The sequence below is a fragment of the Silene latifolia genome, chromosome 9 (assembly GCF_048544455.1).
Source record: "Silene latifolia isolate original U9 population chromosome 9, ASM4854445v1, whole genome shotgun sequence".
NCBI lineage: Eukaryota > Viridiplantae > Streptophyta > Magnoliopsida > Caryophyllales > Caryophyllaceae > Silene > Silene latifolia.
Window position 1 is genome coordinate 180,443,005 of NC_133534.1, and position 25,561 is coordinate 180,468,565.

General features: G+C 39.0%; 1 non-coding gene across 1 annotated transcript; it reads right to left on the reverse strand.

Annotated features, from left to right (window-relative positions):
• Window positions 1-24,659: 24,659 nt before the first annotated feature.
• On the reverse strand, window positions 24,660-24,766 carry LOC141602993 (small nucleolar RNA R71). Its single transcript, XR_012524894.1, has one exon. It is a non-coding gene; the product is annotated as a small nucleolar RNA R71 (small nucleolar RNA).
• Window positions 24,767-25,561: the final 795 nt, after the last annotated feature.

The window sequence follows — 25,561 nt, forward strand, 5'->3', positions numbered from 1 at the left end:
AGACAAGTTTGGGGTTAAAGCTAGAAAATGTGCCTTTATTGGCTATCCCTATGGTGAAAAAGGCTACAAACTTTATGATTTGACAAGTCATAAAGTATTTGTCAGTAGAGATGTGGTGTTCAGGGAACATATATTTCCTTTTAAAGACAAAGTTCCAAATTTTTCTCCTGAACATTGTGATACATCAGATTGTGTCAATCCAGCAGCTTCTTCCTGGCATCCACTTCAAGAATTACAACACCAATTTTTTACACCTACTCATTCCCACAATAATACCTCCCACTCTGATCATGTTGTAATACGCCGTATTTATAAGTCTCTGGGTACTCTATCGAGTAGGCCTTACTCTGTCGAGTAAGGGTGAGTTGCGTTTTTAAAATAGTTTCTGACCTGTTGGGTACTCGATCGAGTAACTATGATACTCGATCGAGTAAGGGGGTACTCGATCGAGTACCTTAGCTACTCGATCGAGTAAGCCTAGGTTTACTGAGGAGTTATTTCTCGGGTTTTGTTAATTATGCGATTAAGGTATATAATCTTTTCCGTCATTGTTCTAAACACTTTTCAAAACCTAAATTACTGTCAAGAGAGAAAGCAAAGTACGTTCATCACCTTAATCGCATTGTTAGCAAATCCCGGAGTTTGGAAGGTCGGATTTCACCTTTCTTTATACCGTTGTGATCCTTGCGTCAAGGGTAAGACATATATACCATTTTTATAATGTTTCTTTAAAGTTGGTTAAACCTTAATTTGGGAATTGGGGGTTTTGTAGTATGTTATGCTTGGTAGTGATTATATGTTTGTATGTTAGGAGGAGGATTCGTAGAGGAAGCTTTTTGATATCAGTTGTGAGATCGTTTGCTTGTTGTGCTTTCCAGGTAGGGTTTCCCTACTCAGTACTAGTTACATAATGTGTGGTGATTGTGCTGTAATTAGTTCTTGTTGATTAGTTTCGTGACGGTTGTTGATTGATTGTTGTTGATGGATGTGATTGTTTGTCTCTGGTTCTCGAGATGCGTTCTCGGCTGAGTGGAGTCACTTGCGGGAGTGGCTTCACGCCCTAGTTTCGCCCTCCGTGGAACCCGCCACGGGAGGGGATGTGCACATTAATGGGACAGGGTTATCGCTCGGTATGGTGAGCGGGGCTTAGGTGGGAACGGTTGCGGTCCCCCACTGGCAGGGCTGGTCCAGTGGATAGTCGGTGATGGAGATGGAGTGGAGTGGATGATTGTGTATGATTGTATGAGCTGTATTGTTTTCTGTTCCGTTGGTTATATAATTTATGTAAATAGTACTGACCCCGATTATTGTTTTAAAACTGCGGTGATCCATTCGGGATGGTGAGCGGATATTGAGCGGTATGAGTTGAGTCTTCGGGATAGCTAGGATGTGCGACGATCCGATGATATAAGTCTTCCGTTGTAGCTTAGTAGTTTTCACAAACATTTCGATTAGATCGATCAAGAAATGATCGGTTTAAGAACATGTATTTGTACTTTTGGTTTTGGTTTCGAGATTGTAACCTTTCACTAAGTATTTCTATTTAAACGTTGTTTCTTTATTGTTTATTTGATTATCATTGCCTCGGGTAACCAAGATAGTAACATCCTTATACCTGGGTGGTCCTGGTAAGGCACTCGGAGTATGGGGGTGTTACACATGTACTCATTCCTGAATCTGTTACATCCTCACCTAATACTCACCTTCTCTCTCCACATCATTCACCTAGCAACAATAATATCTCTCCAGAAAATACTAATCCTCTTATACCTTCTTCTTCCACTTCATCTTCTACAGTTGGTCCTGTCCAGACTCTCACTGCTGTTTTTCCTCCTCCTAATAGACAATCCGTGAGAGTCAGACAACCCTCTGTCAAATTAAAAGAATACCAATGTCCAAAAACACTATTCACAAATATTATACCCATTGTCCCGAGTAGTACCTCATCTTCTGTGTCCTTTAACTCCAGGGTTCTCCAAGCTTTGCCTGAATTTGATGCGGCATATGTCACCTCATTGAGTAATGTTTCAATACCTTGGAGCCTGCTACTTATGAGCAAGCCTACAATAATCCTCAATGGATTGATGTTATGCAAAAGGAACTGCAGGCCTTGGAACAGAACCACACTTGGGATCTTGTCAGTTTGCCCCCTGGCCATAAAGCTATTGGCTCAAAATGGGTCTACAAAGTTAAGCATAGGGCAGATGATACTATTGAGAGATATAAAGCCAGACTGGTGGCTAAAGGTTTTAATCAAATCAAAGATAAGGACTACAAACACACCTTCTCTCCTGTTGCTAAATTTACAACAGTAAGGACTGTGTTGGCCACTGCAGCAGCTAGGAAATGGCCCTTATACCAGCTGGATATAAATAATGCCTTCCTCCATGGTTATTTGGATGAGGAAGTTTATATGCAACCTCCTGCAGGGTACACCAAGGGAGATAATGGCCTAATTTGCAAATTAAGAAAATCTATATATGGGCTCAAACAAGCTTCAAGGCAATGGAACTTGGAGTTGATTAAATTTCTAAAGGGACTAGGCTTTGTACAATCCAGAGCTGATTATTCTATGTTCATCAGGGAATCCTCTGGATTTTTCTTAGTGGCCCTTGTTTATGTTGACGATATACTCATTACATGAGATGATTCACAAGGGATCCTACACACTAAGGCACAACTGGACAACAAGTTCACCATCAAAGACCTGGGGGAAATGAGATATTTTCTTGGACTTGAGGTAGCTAGAAACTCTTCTGGCATTATGCTTAATCAAATAAAATATATCTTGGACATTATCAAAGATATGCAAATGGAAGATTGTACCATTTCTGAATTTCTTATGCCAAAGGGTTTAAGGTTATCCACTGAGGGAGGAGAGCTCTTCGATAATCCTACACAGTACAGACGACTTGTTGGGAGACTGCTTTACCTCAACCTCACACGTCCTGATATTTCTTATGCAGTCCAACACTTGAGTTAGTTTCTGACTCAACCTAGACTGCCACATCTTTAGGCTGCTATTCATGTTGTCAAGTATCTTCGAGGTACTATCAATGCAGGCCTGTTTTACTCAGCTGACAACAATTTAGACATCACAGCCTACTGTGATGCTAATTGGGGGACGTGTACCTTCTCCTGCAGATCATTGAGTGGGTTTTGCATGCTGCTTGGATCATCTTTGATCTCTTGGAAAACTAAAAAACAAAAAACAGTTAGCAAGAGTACTGTTGAATCAAAGTACAGAAGTATGTCTCATGCTTCTAGTGAACTTGTTTGGCTTGTGGCTTTAATTAAAGATTTAAGCGTACATCCAACACTGCCCATACCTCTAATGTGTGATAACAAGGCAGCTGTTCACATTTCTGAGAACCCCGTCTTTCATGAGCGCACCAAACATTTGAATATTGATTGTCATTTTGTGCGTGACAAGCTACAAGAAGGTTTATTGGAACCAAGACATGTACGCACTGGTCTACAATTGGCAGATCTGATGACAAAACCATTCCGGTCTCAGCAACACTATTTTTTAGCACCCAAGCTTGGACTTGTTCTCACAACAAGTCCAACTTGAGGGGGGAATTTGAACATAGTCGGTTTACCAGCTATTGCTGAGCTGTACAAAGTAGTTAGACTCTAGCTAGTTGCTTGTATATAAACCCATTGTACATACTTCATTCTTAACTTAATCACAATACAATAACAAACTTTATTTACCTTTGTTTCACCTTTACATTCTGTTATACTTTATGTTATCATACAAAGCTTCATATCACCATTAATGGAGTTCCTTACTATTTCATAATAGTATTTCTCAAGAAGCAAATTCTAGATGAATACACTATGTGAGGACTTAGTTTATTTAACTGAACTATATTTATAAAAGTTGAATTGAACTGAACTTTTAGGAGGTGAGAGCTTAACTTTTTTGAATTGAGTCGAGCTCAACTTAAATTAAATTAGTTTAATAATAATATTATGGAAAAATTCAAAATTACACCCTTATACGTACACTACTTTTTTCAAAGTTACTCCCTTTTAAAATAAAATTTCAAAATTACTCCCTTATAAGAGAGTTCCGATCAAAAATTATTTCTATGACCAGTAAGTGGATTATACATCTGATGTAGTACATCAGATGGTATAGTTTTTGAGTATTAAGATAAAGTTTTTGAGTTTTAATCTAAAATTTTTGAGTTTTATTTTAAAAATTTTGAGTTTATTTACTTAAATTTTAATCTCAAAAAGTTACATTATAACTCAAAAAAATTACACATAAGTTCGAAAAAATTTGATTTTTGACATCATAAAACTAAAATGTAATTTATAAACTCTATAGTACTCGAAAAAATTACACAAAACCTCAAAAAAGCATTAAGTATGATGTAGTACATCCGATGTACAATCCTTTTTCTCTTCTAAGACCCAACTCAAGTCATAATATAATGGATTCACTCTTAAATATTCTCAACCAAAATTACTCTTTTAAAACCAATTAACCTTAATCGGCTGATTTCAACTCCTCCCTTGATCATTGCTAGCTAGGTAAGTTATTCGTATTTCTTCTATATTTTACTTTGTAAATTGTTTATTACGTTCATTAATCACCTTCCTTTGCGAATTGGTTTGAGATTGATCAAACCAATAAAAATACTTACACACTCGAGCCTTACTTGGTCAGTGGATTGTAAATTTGGCACACTTCAAATCTTCTACCTAGATTATCTTTTGTCCAAGAAGTTAGCTAAGAAGCTACAAGACTACAAAAGGACAACCTTGGACCGTCACAACTACAATGAGAATTTGAGTGCGAGTTAGAACTTGACATTGATTTCATATCTGACAGTAAATAAAGGGAAATGTGGCAAGAGATGGAGGAATACAAGAGAGAGAAAGGAAGTGACAAGTGAGATGGAGGAAGAGAAGAGAGAGAAACGAGTGTAGGCAGAGAGAGATGCGGGACATATTAGAATAAAAAGAAGAGGGGTAAAATGGGAAGGAAATTATAAGAAATTTGAATTTAGTTGGAAAATTGGTCTAATTATGACCTGAGTTGGCTCTTGGTAGCAATTTTTGATCGGAACTCACTTATAAGGGAGTAATTTTGAAATTTTGTTTTAAAATGGAGAATCTTTGAAAAAAGTGTATATATAAGAGTGTAATTTTGAATTTTTCCTAATATTATTATTATTACTACTGTATACTATTAATAATAATAATAATAATAATAATAATAATAATAATAATAATAATAATAATAATAATAATAATAATAATAATAATAATAATAATAATAATAATAATAATTATTATTATTATTTTTTTTTTGGGATGATGAGGGAACCCGCGGCCGTTACCTTTGGTGCGCACTGGGTAAATCTCCGGGTATACGTGATAGCCTGCAAACCACGCACACCAGGTTAACCACCCTTTTTGGGGGATGACAAACTCGAAGGCTAGATGGAATAGCCCCAAGCCATTTTACCCCAACAAGATTGCTCTTGGTTATAAGTCTTGAACCTAAGACCCTTGAGAGTTTTAACCACTAGGCCTCACCCTTGTTATTATTACTAAGATTTTTAACATTCCTTATATAATTGTGATATAACAAATTATAAATTAACCATCTTTTTAAAAATCATAAATTAGCGATTGTTACTTTGAACACTACAAATTAGCCATAAATTAACAACGCAACACGGTTACTTTGAAGACCACAAATCAATCATCTTTTTTTTGAAACATTACTTTGAGCAGCTAGTTTTACTTAAGGCTGTAATATCCGTTTTAACCTTAAGATGGGTCAAATATCACCCCACATCCATGAGGATATATATGACAAATCTTTAATTTCGCATTTTTGTACCGACTTAAATGAAAATCGTACCGTTTTTTAAAATATAATATTAAAAAATGGACATGAATTTATAGTTAACTTAAGGTTTATGAACTGAACTTATAGGAGCTGAATTGAACTGCACTGAACTTATACGAGCTGAACTGAACTGAACTTATAGGAGTTGAAGTGAGCTGAATTTATAGGAGTTGAACTGAAATTATAAGAGCTGAACTGAATAAAACTGAACTAATAGAAGCTAAACTGAACTTAAAAGAGATGACTTTAACTCCAAAAGAACATGGCCTTATATAGCTAATTAGAGGAACAGACAATATAGAAGTTAAAATTGCTACATTACCCTTATATTTTGGCGTGTATCAATACCCACCTCCAGAAATTACTATTGTCCTCAAGAAACAAAGGCAAGTGATATACTCCTTGTTAATCATACAAAGGTAACATTTACTTTTTGGTGGTCAAATTTCAAAAACTTTGACCAAATATGTAATACTACGGTTTTCCATGTCTATGGGTACTCTATCGAGTGGGGCTTACTCTGCCGAGTAAGTATGTTTTATACGAAACAGTAGTCTGCCTGATGGGTACTCGATCGAGTACGTATGACGATCGAGTAAGGGTCACTCGATCGAGTAAGTCACTTACTCGATCGAGTAAGTTAGTCTTACGGGTTGTTTTAGCCGGGTTTTGTTAATAACGCGTGATTAGTATTTAAGGGTTATGTCATCTTTCTTAATCAGTTTTCACTTTTCTAAAATCTTTCAAAGATACAAAAGAGTTACGTTGCATTGTTCTTCGCGTTATTAACAAATCCCAAGGGCTAGGATCGTTGGATCGTCGTGTTTTTTACACCGTTGAGTTCGTCACGTCAAGGGTAAGATTCTTGTATAATTTTTATAATATTTTGTTGAGTTTGTTTAAAACTCGAATTGGGTAGAATTGGGGGTTTTGGGTGTATTATGTTGATTAGGTGGTAATAGTATGTATATGTGTTATAGGAGGAGGTTTCGTAGAGGAGCATTACTGATTAGCTGCTGTGACGGTCTTATGGTTGCTTATTCCAGGTAGAGTTTCCCTACTCGGTTATTGTTTACATAGTATTGTTGATGGATGACGATCGTTGTTGTCTATTTATATCATATTGGAATCGTTCATTGGTAACTGTTGTTGTATAATGTGGTTGGTTGTGATTGCTTGTCTGTGGTTTACGAGGTGCGTCCGCGGCTGAGTGGAGTCACTTGCGGGAGTGGCTTCACGCCCTTGATTCGCCCTCTGTGGAACCCGCCACAAAGGGGATGTGCACATTTAGGAACATGGGTTATCGCTCGGACGGGATCAGCGGGGCTTAGGTGGGAACGGCTGCGGTCTCCCATTGGCGGTGTAAAATACTTGTTGCGATGAGTATTCTGGCAGGACTACACACTTTAGTGTGTAGTCAGGTGTGTGGAGTTATGATGGAGATTGGATGATTGCTGTATTGTTTCTGTTGTATTGCTTTGTGTAAACAGTAACTGACCCCGTTTAAATGTTTTGAAAACTGTGGTGATCCATTCGGGGATGGTGAGCAGGTATGAGATGATGCACATGGGATAGCTAGTTTGAGTTGCCACGAGATGTCTAGAAGTCTTCCGCTGTGTCTTAAACACTTAATTAAATTATTTGGTTTAACATTTTTGGGAACAGTTGTATTGTGTTTAATAGTTTTGGTTTTGGACTTGTATTGCTTTAAACTTACTTAATAAAGTACGTTTCTTTATTGTCTATTTGATATACATTGCCTCGGATAACCGAGATGGTAGTATTCACATGCCTTAAGTGGTCCTGGTAAGGCACTTGGAGTATGGGGGTGTTACAAAGTGGTATCAGAGCGACGATTTTGGAACATGTAACTAATGAACCCAATGAATCTAGGGAGTCAAATAAAATGAACCCGGGTAGGAGTTGTTAGGAGCTAATGCAAAGGCTTGGGAGACGTCCTAAAGTCGCGATCTCGCCCTACAACTTTGAATTGGTCACTATGGGGTGTGTCTTAGGATCGTTATGTGTTTATCTAAGTATGTTTTATATCTATATAGAAATATGATGGATGAATAGGTAGATGAATGCATGTGGAGGATGGAGAATGTTGTGGTGAAAGGTGAGTATATGTGTTGATATGAATAGCGGAATTGCATGATGATTGATTTCCAATGTGGCATATTAGAAACATGTAAAATAGGATATTGTTTGTTATATATATATATGTGTGTGTGTGTGTGTGTGTGTGTGTGTGTGTGTGTGTGTGTGTGTGTGTGTGTGTGTGTGTGTGTGTGTGTGCGTATGTATATCGAGTTATATATATAGTTGGTTGGAAAGTAGTTGAGTTGAGCATGTGGGTAGTATACGAGTCAGCATGACACGATCGAGTGGGGGGCACTCGATCGAGTAGGTGAGGGACTCGATCGAGTGGGTGTGACTCGATCGAGTGGGGTGTATATCGTTTCTGGACAGTGTGCTGTTTTTGAGCACTCGATCGAGTAAGTAGGGGAAACCGATCGCACTACAACGAAAATGCGGGAAACTAACGGAAAAATTAAGCCCATACTGACGGCCTTTCCGTCGGTATTTCAATTTCCTGACGGAAATTCCGTCAGAATCGTGGTCGCTTATTTCGTCAAGAAAAACCCGTCTGACGGAATTTCCATCAGTCTTTCAAAATACTGACGGATCTGTGACGGGAAATCCGTCTTTATTTTCAGCCCCAAAGTGACGGAATTTCCGTCAGTTTTTTAAAATTACTGACGGAAATTTCGTCGGTGGTCCGGACACGTGGATTTTTCTGTGATTTTAGTAAAAATGGGGATGTTAGCTAGTGACGGAATTTCCGTCAGTAATTTTAAAAAACTGACGGAAATTCCGTCAGTTCCAAGACACGTGGCACTTTTGTGTTAATTCTGGGAAAATGAAGGGGAAGAACGATGTTTAAATTCCGTCGTTTTTAAAATTACTTGACGGAAATTCCGTCGGTGGTATAAAAAAACAGCATGGAAACAAAGAATGACTGCTTTGCCCCCACGATGCGTTTTTGCATCGTTTCAAATACAGCCACGATGCCTATTTGCATCGTTTCCAATATAACCAAAACCTGCAAAACACATCCAATCGTCGACCGCCAAGCGGGAATCCATTTTCACGTCGACCGCTAATGCGGGAATCAATAGACAACAAAAGAGAAGGGGACGCAAATTGTTTTACATAAAAAAATAGTCAAATTTGTACATTGTCTTACAAATTAAACACGAAAGAGAATTGTCTTACCATGTCTTTCATACTCCCTACTAGACGACAATACAAACTAAACTAAAGTTCTAACCTAAAGGCTCTAACCTAAAGGCTCTAACTTAAAGGCTCTAAGTTATTATAGGTTCAATAAAACTACCAGTACCTCCAAACCCGTCATCACCACCCCCAAAGTCATCCCGTCTATGTGGAGTAGGAAATTGTGAACACGTGTTTGGGGGTTGAGATTCTTGCATATCAGCCCAAGCCTTTCTCATTGCCGCCATTTCTTCAGCCTGTTCACGAACCTGTCTTTCAAGAGCAACTCGAGCGGCTCGCTCATCATTCATTTGGGTGGAAAGCTGTGAAATCATGCTAGGAGCATACGAGAAAGACCGTCGGCCAGCTTTATTAGGAGGAAGATCATACCATATTTGGGCCCCTGTATCTCCGGTACCAAACATCCGGTTCTTCTCGTCAAAGCCTCCTACAGCCTTGTAGTAGGCCCGAATCTCGTCGGGAGACTGTCCAGGTGGCAATGGCTGACTCATCTCCGCTTGGTAATCACGCTGAAAAAAGAGAAAATCGTCAGAAATGATATATATATATACCTATATTTATAAGAAAGATATTATCGTTCTTTGTAATAAAAATAAATATTAAATTAAATACAAGAATTTACCTCAATATCAGCCGCGCGAGGGTTAACCCACTCGCCCTTTTTATTTTTCTTCGTCTTCATGAACATCTTGTGGGGGGTGGCCTCTTGACCCTGAAATTAGTATGGAAACAAGTAAAATCAAGTATATATTTGTCAATCATATATATTAACCACTTTTTAAAAGAAATATAAACAATACTTACCAATTCCTTGAAAGCATCGGAGCAACTCTTCCGACCAAGAGTGTGGGTGCCCAATGCTTTCCCATCTTTCCCACCCAACTTCCTATTTGCCGTGTTGATTTTCGAATGTTTGGCAAAAGTAGGATCATTTGGCCTATTCCTAAGGTTCTCCAACCAAGTAACAGGCACCCACTTTGGCGGTTTCTTGTTATATTTTAGTCCATTAATAAGAGTGGTAATCCGCCTCGTTACCCTCGACTGCCACTTAGGCATAGGATCATACTCAGGATCGATGGATCTTACATGATTCTGTTTCAAAAATAAGTGTGAAATTAGTTATATAAAATTTATGAAAATTCTTATAAACTTAAGAAAAATTATAAACTTAAGAAAATTATTATTGAAAAACATAATTACCGCAAAGTAATTCCACATCTTCTGACGCTGTGCGTTACTCACTTCACCCCACCTAGTGAAGTACTCATCTCCTGTGTTACGGGTGAACGACCAAGTAACATATTTCTTGATTGGTTCGTCATCCCACCTGAAAAACACATAAATATTTGAAATTAAAACTGTAAATGTTAAGTATTTGAAATTAAAACTGTAAATATTTGAAATTAAAACTGTAAATATTTTTGAAATTATAACTGTAAATATTTGAAATTAAAACTGTAAAAATTAACATAAACTTACCAATAATGATCATGCCGAGCACGGGCCGATGAGAGAGTCACCTGCATCTCCTCCTGTCTCTGTGATGGAGGATCAGGATCCTCCTCATTCTCAACCACCTCGTCCTCCCGATTACGTTGAGATGCATTTGCATTACTATTGATCCCAAAATAACGGCGAAAAATGTTCGGCATAATCACTGCATGAAAACAATTCAAATTGTTAGTTCAAAGAAAAAATCGTTAGTTCAAAACATCCATTTCTGCAGGGTATATATAAACAATTGAAACAAACACTAACTATGGAAAACTGTGAACTAATTACCACTTGCCTCTTCTTTAATGCATTTTATTGGCTGAATTGAGAGGTTTCTTATAACCAAACCTTGGAAATTGAAACACACTATTGATGTTAAGCTAAAACGACATGTATAAAAAAAAACCAAATAGGCTAGAACGACAAGTAATAAAAAACGGAGGGCAAATTTTATTGAATGTTTAATAATTGTACAATTACAACTAGTCCTCCTCACTATCACTATCACTACAAATCAAAACAGGTTCATCTTCTGAAAAAAGCACTCCTACTTCTTCCTCTGATTCCTCATTTTCGTATCTAATAAGTTCTTCAACTTCATCTTCATCCCCTTCTTCTCCGACGTCTTTGTCATATTCCCCTTGACCTCTTTCCACTGTCACTTCGTATACATCTTCATCCTCTATATCTTCCAACAAAATCGGTGAAATTGAGTACCACATCTTCTTGAAAGACACTTTCTTCAATAGGAGCATCAACTTGTGATCTTGCCTTGGTTTTAAAAACCGCGGACCACTGAATACCTTGATTACCTTTCTTAATGGTTGGATAAGGAGCATAACAAACTTGATCGACTTGAAAAGGTGCCACAAATGGGTTATGTCCACGAAGTTTCTTTTTCTCGTTTACATCTACAAGTCCATAAACCTTATGGATACTAAGTCCTTGTGGGGAATTATCAAGCCAATCACATTTAAACAATATAACTCTATAAACCCTTTGCTCGGCATAATAAGAAAGCTCAATTACTTCATTTAGGGTTCCATAGTAGTCCAACCCTTCAGTTGAATTCACAGAAACCCCATTGCTTAACGTAGACTTCGAAACATCAACTCCCTTCTTAAAAGCTCGAAATTTATAGCCGTTGATGGAATACCGTCTCCAAGACTTCACCATGTTACTAGGACCCAATGCTAAAGCTATTATTAGACGATCCTTCAATCTATGAACCTATGAATAAAAAAATGTTAATTAAGTTGTTATATTTTTTTCAATATCTAATAAGAAATCTAAATGTATAGTTCAATTTCAAAGAAAATGTATCATCACATACTTGATTTCGGAACCATTTCGGAAAACTTTTGTCATGTGATGCCCAAACATCATCAAAGGATGTGACATCAGGAAAATTGATTTTGATATGTGCCTCAAATTCCCTATAAGTAGGGAAAGCATGTTTTAGTTATGTATTAATTACCTATAAATTCGATCTAATTTGATAATTAAAAAACAATTGAGTAATGATGAAGTATTAACTTACTTTTCATAAGTCTCTAAAAAATCTCCACAGTTCCTTAGCACATAAAAATGAGCTTCTTCATACTCTTTCTCAGTTAAGTACCTCTGTATACATTTCCCGGTTGTAGTTCCCATGTCATCATTGAATAACTCAGGTAACTTAGATTTCAACTGGTCATCGGAATTTACACCAACATCTAAGTCTTTTGCTTTTGTGTCAATGTGATCTTCGAAATAAAAAGAACAGAAATTTGAAATTTCCTCTAACAAAAAAGCGTTGCATATTGAACCCTCCACCCGAGCTTTGTTGCCAATCTTTTTTTTTATATGATTAAGAAATCTCTCAAATGGATACATCCATCGATATGGAACAGGTCCTCCAACTTTCGCATCATAAGGTAGGTGAAGAGGCAAATGCTCCATGGAATTGTAAAAAGACGGGGGAAATATCTTCTCTAACTTGCATATTATCTCCGCAATGTTTGACTCCAGACGTTCCATAGAATCAACTCTAATAGTAGAAGTACACAGGTCTCTAAAAAATTGGCTTATCTCAGTTATTGCATTCCAAGGACCTGTCGGGAGCAACTCTTTCAAGGCAACGGGGAGTAGTCGTTCCATAAAGACATGACAATCATGACTTTTCATGGAATGTAACACCATCTTTTTATGGTCAACACACCGACTCAAATCTGAAGCATAACCATCCGGGAATTTTAAATTAGCAACCCAGTCACATAGAGCCTTTTTCTCCGCGGTTGATAAAACAAACCTAGATGATGTGGTCTGTTTATAGCAAAGTTCATTAAAGTCTTCTTTACCCTTAGGGTCAAATTTAGTTTTACCTGGTACATCCATGATGGTGTTGATAAGTTGTTCAAAATTTTTTTTCTCAATGTGCATAACATCCAAGTTGTGTCGAATTAGCAACGTTTTCCAGTAGGGAAGTTCCCATAATATGCTTTGTTTCCACCAACGTTCATTCTGATCTTTCAATCTTTTCAATTCTTTATCAGAAGCATCAACTATTTTAGGCAAGTCCTTTACGGATTCCCACACTTCATCACCCGTTAGTTTCGATGCGGCTATGCGATTCTCAGTTTTTCTGTTTTTAAGAAAATGCTTACAATTGTCGCGGAAAGGATGATAAGGTCTTAAGAACTCACGGTGACAATCAAACCAACAAACCTTTTTGCTATTTTTAAGCCAAAAAGATCTATGATCATTTTCTGGACAATAAGGATGGGCACGATATCCACTTGTGGACCAACCAGAAAGCATGCCATATGCCGGGAAATCGTGATCGTCCACATTAATGCAGCCTTTAATTGAAAATTTTGTTTCTTAGAGACATCATAGGTGTCCACGCCGGTTTCCCAAAGTTGTTTCAACTCTTTGATCAACGGTTGGAGGAAACATCTAAATTTGACTTTGGGTTCTTAGGACCGGGAACTAGTACAGATAAGAACATAAATTGTCTCTTCATGCATAACCAAGGAGGTAAGTTGTTGATGTGACCATAATTGGCGCATATTTAGCCCCCGAATTGCCCTTGTTTCCATGCTTTTTAGTGCTTATTTGGGTCATTTCTTATCTTTAGTTCTTTGTTTTGCATATTCTTTGAGATTTTGATCCCTTGGTAGGAAAGGAGTAAGAATCTTGCATTTTCGTGGCAAAACAAGACTAAATTGATCAAATTCAATGACCAAGCATCAAGGAGGGACAAGATTAGAAGGCCTTTGTACATATCATAGTAGAAGAGCAATGTTGAGAAAGGATCCTTGAGTCCCCAAGGAAATCCCCAAGGAATTTATGAAGAAAAGGGAAGAAAAAGAAGAAGTATCACGATCGACAATTCGAGCGGATTGTCAACAATCCGCCCGTCTCCCCCCCTTGCACAATCCGAGCGCCCGGTGAATCCGCTCGGATTCCCCTCAAAGAATCCGCCCGATTCCCCGAAATCCGCTCGGATTCCATCGACCAAATCCGCCGTCCCCGACCCTAATCCGCCCGGATTCCTTCACACCGCGGGTTGTCTTCTTCAAGCTACGAAAAGAGAAGCCCTTCTCTCGAAAAATACCGGAGTCTCCTTGCTCAACTTAAAAAGTGTAATTACTAGTTTAGCCCTTAGTTAACCCTAATGCATCCTCCCTAATTTTCACTATAAATACCCCATTAGTCTAATTAGAGGAGCATGTTCTTCTTATCAATAATTAGTGTAGTTAATATCAATCAAATCTCTCTTCAATATTGTAATCAAGTATTAATCAAGTTTTAATCCAAGTTTTAGTTCTTTAATCTCTCTTTTGTTCATCCTTTATTTTGGGGTAATTGAAGATTATTTGGGTTATTATTGGGAGATTGACAACCTCTCAATCAATCATCAAGTACTTCTATTATCTTTGCTTTATTATTGGAATCATTAGTAGGTATAATCTCTTAATCCCTTTTTAATTATTGTTAATTACTTTCATTTATTCATCATGTTTCATATTGTTGGTATGATTGACAACCTTGCTAGCATGATCAATATGATAATGAGTGAGTAGTCTCCTAGCTAGGGTTAATGGGTGATTAGGGGAAACCAACATGGGGAATGATTCATGCTTAAATTAATATGCTTTCATATCTTATTTGCTTGCTTGTTTTGATCTCAACTCATGCACATGTTATATTTGATGAAATGCTAAGCCTATGAATCCTTGCATTTACTATCATCTCCTATCTTTTCAATGAGACTTGTAAGACATAACCCAACTCGAGTCTCATTAGACCATGCATGTTGTTGAGTAGGGAAGACTAAGTTGACTTGTAGGTGTTGTACAATCTAATCGATTCGGCTCCGGGACCCAAACTTTCCTAGGATTGTAAGATATAACCCAACTCAATCTATCACAACAATAATTGCTTGCTTATAATTTGAGAACATGTTTGTATGATCATATCCCATGATTCCCCTATGATCCCATGACACCCTAGTGCCTTTAATCAATTGTTTACACCCCTTTTTATTCATCTTGCTTGTTTATTTTCATTGTTATTCTAGTTTAGTAACCTTCTACATCAACCCAATTTGTGACACCCCTTAGACACCACTAGTTACAATAGAAATCTCATTTCAACTCCCGTCCCTTGGGATCCGACCTTTACTTGCCTCTTTACTAATTGTAGAGTTGCTTGTTAAGCTATAAATTGTGTTTTGATTCGACCGTGACCAACGACCACATCTATTTATTTGTGAATACTAAACGGACCGATCAAAAATGGCGCCGTTGCCGGGGACGGTGTTTGTTTGATTTAGATTTCCTTTTTGTTATTAGTTGTGTCTTTCTTCGCCTTGAGGAAGTAAAAATCCTCAAGGTTTGTTCTAATTGTTTTTGAGTTGTTTGATATTTTGCATGTCTAGAAGGTTACAAAGTGATTTGTTACCTTTTGACCGTGAAATCGAAAGAACCTTGACGAACAATAGGAGACTTGTTAGGAGGAATTTGAGAGGTGTTGGTGAAGTTGTTCAACCCACTAGTGAGTTTGTCAATCCTTTCGCAATAGAAGGAGAAGAAAACCCATTACACAATATCCCACAAAATCCACCTACAATGCCAAAATTCTCGTCACACTCCGTACCCACCGAGGATAATCTACCAAATGGTACTCCTACACCGCAACATCTCACCGGAAATTTTATTGCCAAGTCCGCTGATGCGTGTCTAAAATATGATGTTTCACACTTTATTCTATACGCATTTCAGAGCTCAAATGTGCAATATATGCTACATTTCTCCCTATTTCCGTCTACTTCCGTATTTTGTACTTTATTGCAGAAATGTGAAGAATTCAACGGGAAATCGAGCCAAATCCGTCCCCGAGTAATCTGCATTGCAAATGACGTAAAGGAATTGCTTAAGGAACGAGCTTGGTGCGCAATCCAAGGCCCAAAAGACGAGTCCACGAGTTTAAAGAAGTCAATTAGCAGCTCAAGCAGTCGATCGACTAGACCCATCAGTCGATCGACCAACTAACGGGATCCAGAAGCTACTGTTGCTGAGATCCAGTCGATCGACTTCCCTGCTTAGTCGATCGACCACATCGATGCTTCAGACGAGAATTAAAAGATCGAGAAACTTGAAGCCCGTGAAGTTTAGGTTTAGGAAATAATTGTTACGCTTATTTGCTATATAACGTAACACAAACTTTCAGTTTAGGTATCGAATAATATATCAAGTCTTTTATTCAGAGTTTACATCAAGTTTTACATTAGGTTTTCATTCAAGTTCTTTATCGAATAGTTAGGGTTTGGGATTATTGTGAGCATCGGAATTTCGGTTCTTAATAATCAATCTTTCCCCTGTAATTCGGTATTCCTCCTGTTTACTTTCAGTTCATTTATTTTGCTAATAGATTAGAATTGCTAGTAGATTCCCGAAACCATCTTTATTATTGCATGTTAATTGCTTCCTTTCCTGTTTTAAGCATGAATTCAGTAGCTAGTTTTATCGTTTATGTTGTTGTTTCTACCCTTAGCATGAGTAGCTAGATCTATAGTGCTAGGATGTAGGGGAATTGTAGCATAGGCGGCACTAGATTGAACACGGACTGAACCCGCGTGTCAGTCGATCGACTGACATAGTTGGTCGATCGACTGACCTTGTAAGGTTATCCTTCGTTTTAATTGTTTTTAATCTTGTATTTAACAAATCGAATGCATGCGACCAGTTAGATACCTATTTAGTGACTGACCCATTAGATCGAAAGATAGGGAAAGTTATTTGACCGTCAATTAAATCGACTAAACTGTGCTAAGATCGAAAGATAGGTATAGTTTAGACCATTAGTCACTTTTCAGGACGAAAGTTAGTATTAGTGACATTAGGGACCCATAGCGAGATCGAGAGATGTTATTTGTTAGGAGTGGACCGAGAGGACCTCTTATTTCCCGCCTCACATGTGTTTGATTCAGACCGACTTAGTTTGCTGCCGCCGAAGCTATAATGACCCGACCATCCTAGTACCCTTCTTTTATCTGTTTAAATCGTATTTTTAGTTTATTTTCTTTTTATTGTTATTAGCTATAGACCAATTCAAATCAACCCCCACAATAAGTTACATCAGACTGAACATAAATCAACTAAAGTTTACAACTGCCTCCTTGTGGTTCGACCCTGTTACCACTAGCCTAGGTTAGTCTTAATAGGAGATTATAAATTTTATCTTTGGTACTCACAACGACGGGTATCAAATTTTGGCGCCGTTGCCGGGGAGGCAATAGTCCTAATTTTAGTTGTTTTTATTTTTAGTTTTTCTCAGTTTAAGGAACTTCTGTTCCTTAAACTCTTCTTATATTCTTTTTGTAGTTTCTTCTTATGCGCAGGTCACAGGGTGGAGAATTAGTACCATTGAACCCTGAGCTTGAGAGATCCCTGCGCGAGTTGAGGCGAACACAAAGAGTATTACCGACAGAGGAAGAGCTGAGTACTCTGTCAAGCTATCATGAGAACGAACTGTTCGAAGAAGACCCACAGTCTTCACCCGTTTCCACTTCTTCAGCCGAGACAGTTACTTCTCCGGAAATTCCAGTCATGGCCGAGGAAGCAAGTATAGCTAGTTATTCTGAGCCGACAGCCGATAACTTATATAAGGGGTTCGAGTTACGGAGATGCCGGAAATTCGAACCCAAGCCTGCTTACATTACTATGGTCGAGAGAAATCGGTTTGGGGGAGCTGCAAATGAAGATGCAAAGAAGGCATATGGAGACCTTTATTGACTCTCGCGCTCCATTCCCACACCACCGGCGTGACCCAGATCAAATCAAAGAGACCATGTTCATCTTCTCCTTCGTGATGCTTTGCAAGGGAGTGGTATAGAGATTTGGACCGGACCGCTCAGGAGATCACTGATTGAAATACATTGGCATTGGCGTTCTACAAGAAGTACTTTTCTGCTTCAAGGACGATCGCTATTAGAGCTCAAATCACGGGCTTTAAACAAGGGCCAGATGAGAATTTCCACGAGGTATGGTTCCGATTCAAGAAGTTAGTGCGAACCATACCGCACCATGGTTTTGAAAAGTGGAGTTTGTGCAACCATTTTTACAATGGGTTGTACGACGATCAGAGGGCCATTTTGGATGCTGCAGCCAATGGAAGATTCGCTGAAAATTTGGGAGCAACCAAGGGGTGGAAGATCATTGACGATCTAGCTACCCACAAGGCCGAGTATGGGAATTCGAGAGGGAACCAGAGGAGAGCTGTTGAATCTTCCTCTGTTGCTGCACTTGAGGCTCTCACCGCGAGATTTGACAAGTATGAGTTAGGAGGAGCTTCTAAAGGTGGGATATACCAAGTCAATGCTGTGTCAGACGGTCCCTTCCTTTGTGAAAGGTGTGGAGTTGAGGGCCATGTCTCGAAAAACTGCCCTAGTCCCTTCGAATCTTGTGCTGCCTTTCAACACTATAGGCAGACAAACACCTACTACGAGCCAAGCCACCCAAACTTGAGTTGGAGAAGCCAAAATGTCCAAAATCCAACCCAACATCCGCAGCAAAGAATAACGGCCATATGTGCCTCCTCATCAAAAGCAACAAAGCAGATCAAAAGCCTCCTTATGTGCCGCAGCAACAACAACCACAGAATTCTGAATTTTCTGAGCTTAAGAATCTGTTGCTAAAGGAGTCCCAAGCAAGAGAGACTGGGATGAAGTTACTAGAGAGCCAAATTGCTCAACTGGCTAGTAAAAGTAACACTCGAGCTCCCGGACACTTACCCACTCAACCCGAACAAAAGGAGACCCTAAATGCCATCACTTTAAGGAGCGGGTCTACCCTTGATGGTCCTGCCATGGTTGAGGATGATGTTGGAAAAGATGAGCTGAAAGCAAGACAAGAGAAAGCTTCAACGAACAATTCAAAGAAAAAGACGTCTGCCAGGAATTTCAGTCGATCGACTGAAGTACCTAGTCGATCGACTGACTTACGGGTTACAGGAGCTTCTGGAACTGTGCAACCCAGTCGATCGACTGAGGAGGGTGGTCGATCGACCAATATCACTGCTGATGTTGAAGAATTTCGTCCTTTAATGCCGAATAACCTACGAGATCACTTGTTTCGGGGAACCACCGTCCCGAAAATTTTGGGGGCAGACCCGAGTGCTGATGGGTCAGTCCCGGCTCCGAAGTTCGATCCGATGACGGTCAATGGTTCTCATTTGAGACGGTCTGAGGAGGGGTCTAGCTTCAACAAAGAGAAGGTGACGGACTTTCAACCTAAGTCCAAGGATACCGACACACGCGACTTAGAAGAGAGGGCTAAGGTGCTCCTTACAGCCCCATATCCGGAGAGGCTCGTGCCGACCAAAGAACAGATATCTTTCAGTAAGTTTGAGAAAGTTATCCGTAGTCTGAATGTGCAAGTCCCCTTCCTTGAGTTAGTTAACCAAGTACCCGCTTACACTAAATTTATGAAACAGCTGTTATCCAAAAAGCGGTCACTTGAAACAGTGCACACTGTCGCACTCACCAAGGAGTCTTGTTCTTATCTGTCTCACACTGCGCCCCATAAGTTAGAAGACCCGGGCAGTTTTTCAGTTCCTTGCAGCATAGGTACCTTTTCTATCGAAAAGGCATTATGTGACTTAGGAGCTAGCATAAGTGTCATGCCCTTGAGTCTAGCTAGGAAGCTCAAGTTGACCAGGTTTGCAATAATCGAGATGACATTCGGATGGTCGACCGATCTGCGGTCGAGCCCATAGGAGTCCTAGAGGACATACCCGTCCAAATAGGGAAGTTTTTCTTCCCTGTTGACTTTGTTGTCCTTGACATGCCTGAGGATGACCATATTCCCATTATCTTAGGTAGGCCGTTTCGCACAATCTTTGGTGCGATTATTGACGCGTTTAGGAACCTTGACCTTCAAAGTTGGGAAACATTCTATCATTTTTGCCCAACCTCGCTAAAAAGAAGGACGCCATGTGGCTCATTTACTTGTAATACGGTCTCTGAAAAGAGATCGTACTTTGTGCTTCCTGAATCGACTGTCCCTATTACTACTGTTGTGTTAACCCCTCCGCCCCAGATTGGGAGCAAGAAGGAGGAAGAATTTGTTGTCTCAGATAATGCAGGAGCTGGTTTGGGGAAGGAAGTGCTACAAGTTATGCCAGCTGTAAAGAAGCCTATCACTCAAAGAGGAGGTCTTGGATGCCTAAGCTATGGGACCGATGAGGAAGTGGAAGATGAGCCAGTCAAGGTGAGATGGTCTGATTTGGAGTCTGACGATTCCAAGGAAATCCTTGATTGGGGAGATGACGAAGCTGATCAGCTGAGTTCTCCGACTGTCGAAGCTAAGAAGGGTGCAACTGATAAGATGAGCACCATTGAGGCTACCTCTAGTAGCCAAAAGCCGACGAAGTGGGCCATACCGTGGTCCTTCTTGATCAACTATTAGTTGATCAAGCTCGTTGCGAACTTCTCTTTATTTGCTTTGTTAAGACAATTTTATTGCTTTTGTGTGCGCGAAAACTTCGCTTTTATTTTATTTGCTTAGGATTTTTAAGTACTTTAGACTTCGTTCTGGGTTTTGCGCAATTTTGGGCGCGTACTATTGTGCATTTGCAGGTATTTAGAGCTTGTTAGCTCAAATCATTGAGCAATTACGAAGAAATAAGACACCTGCGAAGATGTTTTTGATCGATCGATCGCCATCATGGTCGATCGATCAATTGCGATTTACAGAGCTACTGTTCACGCCCACCTGGTCGATCGACTGATCCTCTTGGTCGATCGACCACTGCTGCTGCTATATTCGTTTACGACCTCTCCCCTGCTGTGTTGGGTCGATATGCGGACCTAAGGGAGTCTTCTACTCCACTTTATTTTCCGTTAAATTATCTATTTCTTCTATTGTCTCATTTATGCACAATTTTTACGCTTCAAAATTGTTTTCTCAGTCTTATGCGTGGTACTTTTTGTCTTTCAGGCACTCTTATTGGTAGCACTGCTAGCTACTGAAACCTCCTAGCTCACGCTGGTTTGGGGAGGTTTCCTTTGCTGCGCTTAAAGTCTTGTGAGTTCCATATCTTTCCCTTGTGTCTTGTTTTTTTTATTTTTATTTTCTCGCAAATTCCCATTTCTCTTTTCTTCACTACATGATTTTGCACAATGGGGACATTGTGCGATTTGGTTTGGGGAAGGGTTTTGCGTCGCATATCATTTGCTTGCATTCACGTTTATACTATGTTTTTGCACTGTTGTTTCTTTATTCATATTTACACAAAATTCAAAAAAATTGAAAAATTTCAAAAATTTCATAAAATGCACGTTTATTTTAGCATATAGGTCGAGTCGGAACGATAGTATTTCTATGATGATTTTGCATTTGCACCTGTTTTGCCTGAGCCTTGCTAGATTAACATGTTATTAGTAGAATCGCAAATGCATATCTACGAGTTTTCGTTAAATTATTTGCTGGACTTGAGACTTGACTTTGAAAATTGGCAAGCTACATCATATTTCTGAGTTTTAGAGCCTATAACTGGTGTCATTCATGACCAGTTTACCTAGGAATGTGAGTAGTACTCCTTATGAGACATGTTTCCTTAATTTGCATCAATATGAATTTGATCTACTTAATACCTGTATGCATTCGGTTTGTGGTTTGTTGACACATGTGGTAGAGGTTGCCTTTTCTCATTTTACCCATAAGCTTCACACTGCCAAAAACAGCCTTTTTGTCCCATTACTACGTCCTACATTTAGCCTGTCCCTTGTCAAGCTAGTAGTCTGTGTTTTTGGGATTGTTACTCGTTTTTGGTGGCGTTTGCTCGTTTGAGATGTTGTTGGGAAAATGAAAAGAAGGAAAGAAAGAAACAAAAGAAAAAAAAAAAAGAGAAAAAAAATGATTCGAAAAATAAGAAAAGAAAAAAGAGGTTTTGTACTGTTCAAATGGGTCGATCGACTGTCAATCATGGTCGATCGACTGAGATTCGAGAAAAGAGATCAATTCGCATATTTTAATCCTTATCTTTTGGCGATTTTTGCTCCCATGTTTCATTCATATCTTGTGGGGAGTTAGTTGATTACTTTTATCTCTGGAAATTGTGAGTTTTGTGCTTGCTATAGCACCGTTTCATTTATTTATGAGAAAGAAGTTGGATGTTGTCCTTTGGTCCCGTTTTGGTACTAGCTTGATCACCTGTACCTCCACTCTACCATAAAATGTTTTGCCTCTTCTTACCCATACCTCACATATCCCATATTTACCTCAGCATGTGTCATTGGTCATCTGTTCGGTTGGAATGCGTATGTACGGTTATAGAGATCATTTTCATATTTTATTGCTGGCATGTTTTCATAGGTCGTAGTTAGGTGAGAGTCAGTACAAAATTTACTTCTTTGTATCTTGCATTAATATCACCTGTGCTAATTGAGTGATTTGAGCGACCCGTGAGAGTCCAATTTGATAAGTCTCTATAGTCAAAGGTGCAGCAGTTTTTGACGACTTTATAATTCGTTTGCATGATTCACATTACTAATTGATTGTTGGTTGTGCATTAAATTGGTTTAGGCCTTACAGTTTGCATTTCGCTCTGAGATTGAACTCGTTCCATTAGGTCATTAGATCGAGTCTAGTTCTTGCTTGGGGACAAGCAAGGTTTGGTTTGGGGAGATTTGATGCGTGTCTAAAATATGATGTTTCACACTTTATTCTATACGCATTTCAGAGCTCAAATGTGCAATATATGCTACATTTCTCCCTATTTCCGTCTACTTCCGTATTTTGTACTTTATTGCAGAAATGTGAAGAATTCAACGGGAAATCGAGCCAAATCCGTCCCCGAGTAATCTGCATTGCAAATGACGTAAAGGAATTGCTTAAGGAACGAGCTTGGTGCGCAATCCAAGGCCCAAAAGACGAGTCCACGAGTTTAAAGAAGTCAATTAGCAGCTCAAGCAGTCGATCGACTAGACCCATCAGTCGATCGACCAACTAACGGGATCCAGAAGCTACTGTTGCTGAGATCCAGTCGATCGACTTCCCTGCTTAGTCGATCGACCACATCGATGCTTCAGACGAGAATTAAAAGATCGAGAAACTTGAAGCCCGTGAAGTTTAGGTTTAGGAAATAATTGTTACGCTTATTTGCTATATAACGTAACACAAACTTTCAGTTTAGGTATCGAATAATATATCAAGTCTTTTATTCAGAGTTTACATCAAGTTTTACATTAGGTTTTCATTCAAGTTCTTTATCGAATAGTTAGGGTTTGGGATTATTGTGAGCATCGGAATTTCGGTTCTTAATAATCAATCTATCCCCTGCAATTCGGTATTCCTCCTGTTTACTTTCAGTTCATTTATTTTGCTAATAGATTAGAATTGCTAGTAGATTCCCGAAACCATCTTTATTATTGCTTGTTAATTGCTTCCTTTCCTGTTTTAAGCATGAATTTAGTAGCTAGTTTTATCGTTTATGTTGTTGTTTCTACCCTTAGCATGAGTAGCTAAATCTATAGTGCTAGGATGTAGGGGAATTGTAGCATAGGCGACACTAGATTGAACACGGACTGAACCCGCGTGTCAGTCGATCGACTGACATAGTTGGTCGATCGACTGACCTTGTAAGGTTATCCTTCGTTTTAATTGTTTTTAATCTTGTATTTAACAAATCGAATGCATGCGACCAGTTAGATACCTATTTAGTGACTGACCCATTAGATCGAAAGATAGGGAAAGTTATTTGACCGTCAATTAAATCGACTAAACTGTGCTAAGATCGAAAGATAGGTATAGTTTAGACCATTAGTCACTTTTCAGGACGAAAGTTAGTATTAGTGACATTAGGGACCTATAGCGAGATCGAGAGATGCTATTTGTTAGGAGTGGACCGAGAGGACCTCTTATTTCCCGCCTCACATGTGTTTGATTCAGACCGACTTAGTTTGCTGCCGCCGAAGCTATAATGACCCGACCATCCTAGTACCCTTCTTTTATCTGTTTAAATCGTATTTTTAGTTTATTTTCTTTTTATTGTTATTAGCTATAGACCAATTCAAATCAACCCCCACAATAAGTTACATCAGACTAAACATAAATCAACTAAAGTTTACAACTGCCTCCTTGTGGTTCGACCCTGTTACCACTAGCCTAGGTTAGTCTTAATAGGAAATTATAAATTTTATCTTTGGTACTCACAACGACGGGTATCATCCGCCTTCATCCAACTAGTTGAGAGGAGCCAATTCGGGGGAATGCCTAGTGAGGACCCTCATTCTCATATGGAAACCTTTTGCGATTATTGTGATGATATCTCTCAAACGGGCGTGACTCAAGACCAAATAAGATGGGTCTTATTTCCTTTTTCCTTAATCGGCACCGCAAAGCAATGGTTGAAGGGCCTTGATAAGGCCACCCTTGGAATAGATTCTTGGAAGAAGTTGGCTCTAGCTTTCTACAAAAAATTCTACCCACCGGAAAAGACCAACATGCTAAGAGCTCAAATTACGGGTTTTAAGCAAAGGGATGAAGAGTCTTTGTATGAAGCTTGGGAGCGGTTCAAAGGTATTTGTCGCTCATGTCCTCACCATGGACTTAGCGAATGGTTTTTGGTGCAACAATTTTGGAATGGTTTATATGAAGATTCTAGGAACATTCTCACTATGGGATCAAATGGAATGTTCACCGAAGTTGATGACAATCAAACATGGAACAAGATTGAGGAAATGGCGGTCCATAATTCACAATATAGTAGACCTCGCAAGGCTACTAGAGGAGGAAAGGATGAAGTGGACTCCGTTACTCAATTGGGTGCTCAACTTAGTGCTCACATTGACACAATCAACTTGAAGTTTGAACAAGCTATGGCTAGACTTGAGGAAAACTCAAAATCATCGAAGCATCATGTCAATGCCATGACGGCATCCTCATCAATCCCAAGTGGGATATGTGAGAATTGTGGAACTTTGGGTCATGACCCAAGTGAGTGTAGGGGAACAACCGAACAAGTTAATGCTTTCCAAGCTTACAAAAGTGGTACCCCTTATTCAAATTTTTACAATGAAAACACCAAGTTCCATCCAAATCTCTCATACAAGAGCCAAAATGTTCAAAACCCTCAAACAACATACACTCCACCACCCATGAGAAACCAAAATCAAAGACCCTTTTACAATCAAAACCAAGGTTACCAAAATCAAAATCCATACAATCACCAAAATGACCAAGGCTTTGATGTCCAAAAAGCGGTCCTCCAAATGCAAAAGAATCAACAAGAATTTTTCACCCAAATGCAAAAAGATAGCCAAGCAAAAGAAACCACCATCAACAACATTCTAGCTCACACCAAGATGTTGGAAACACAATTGACTCAACTAGCATCTTCAAGCTC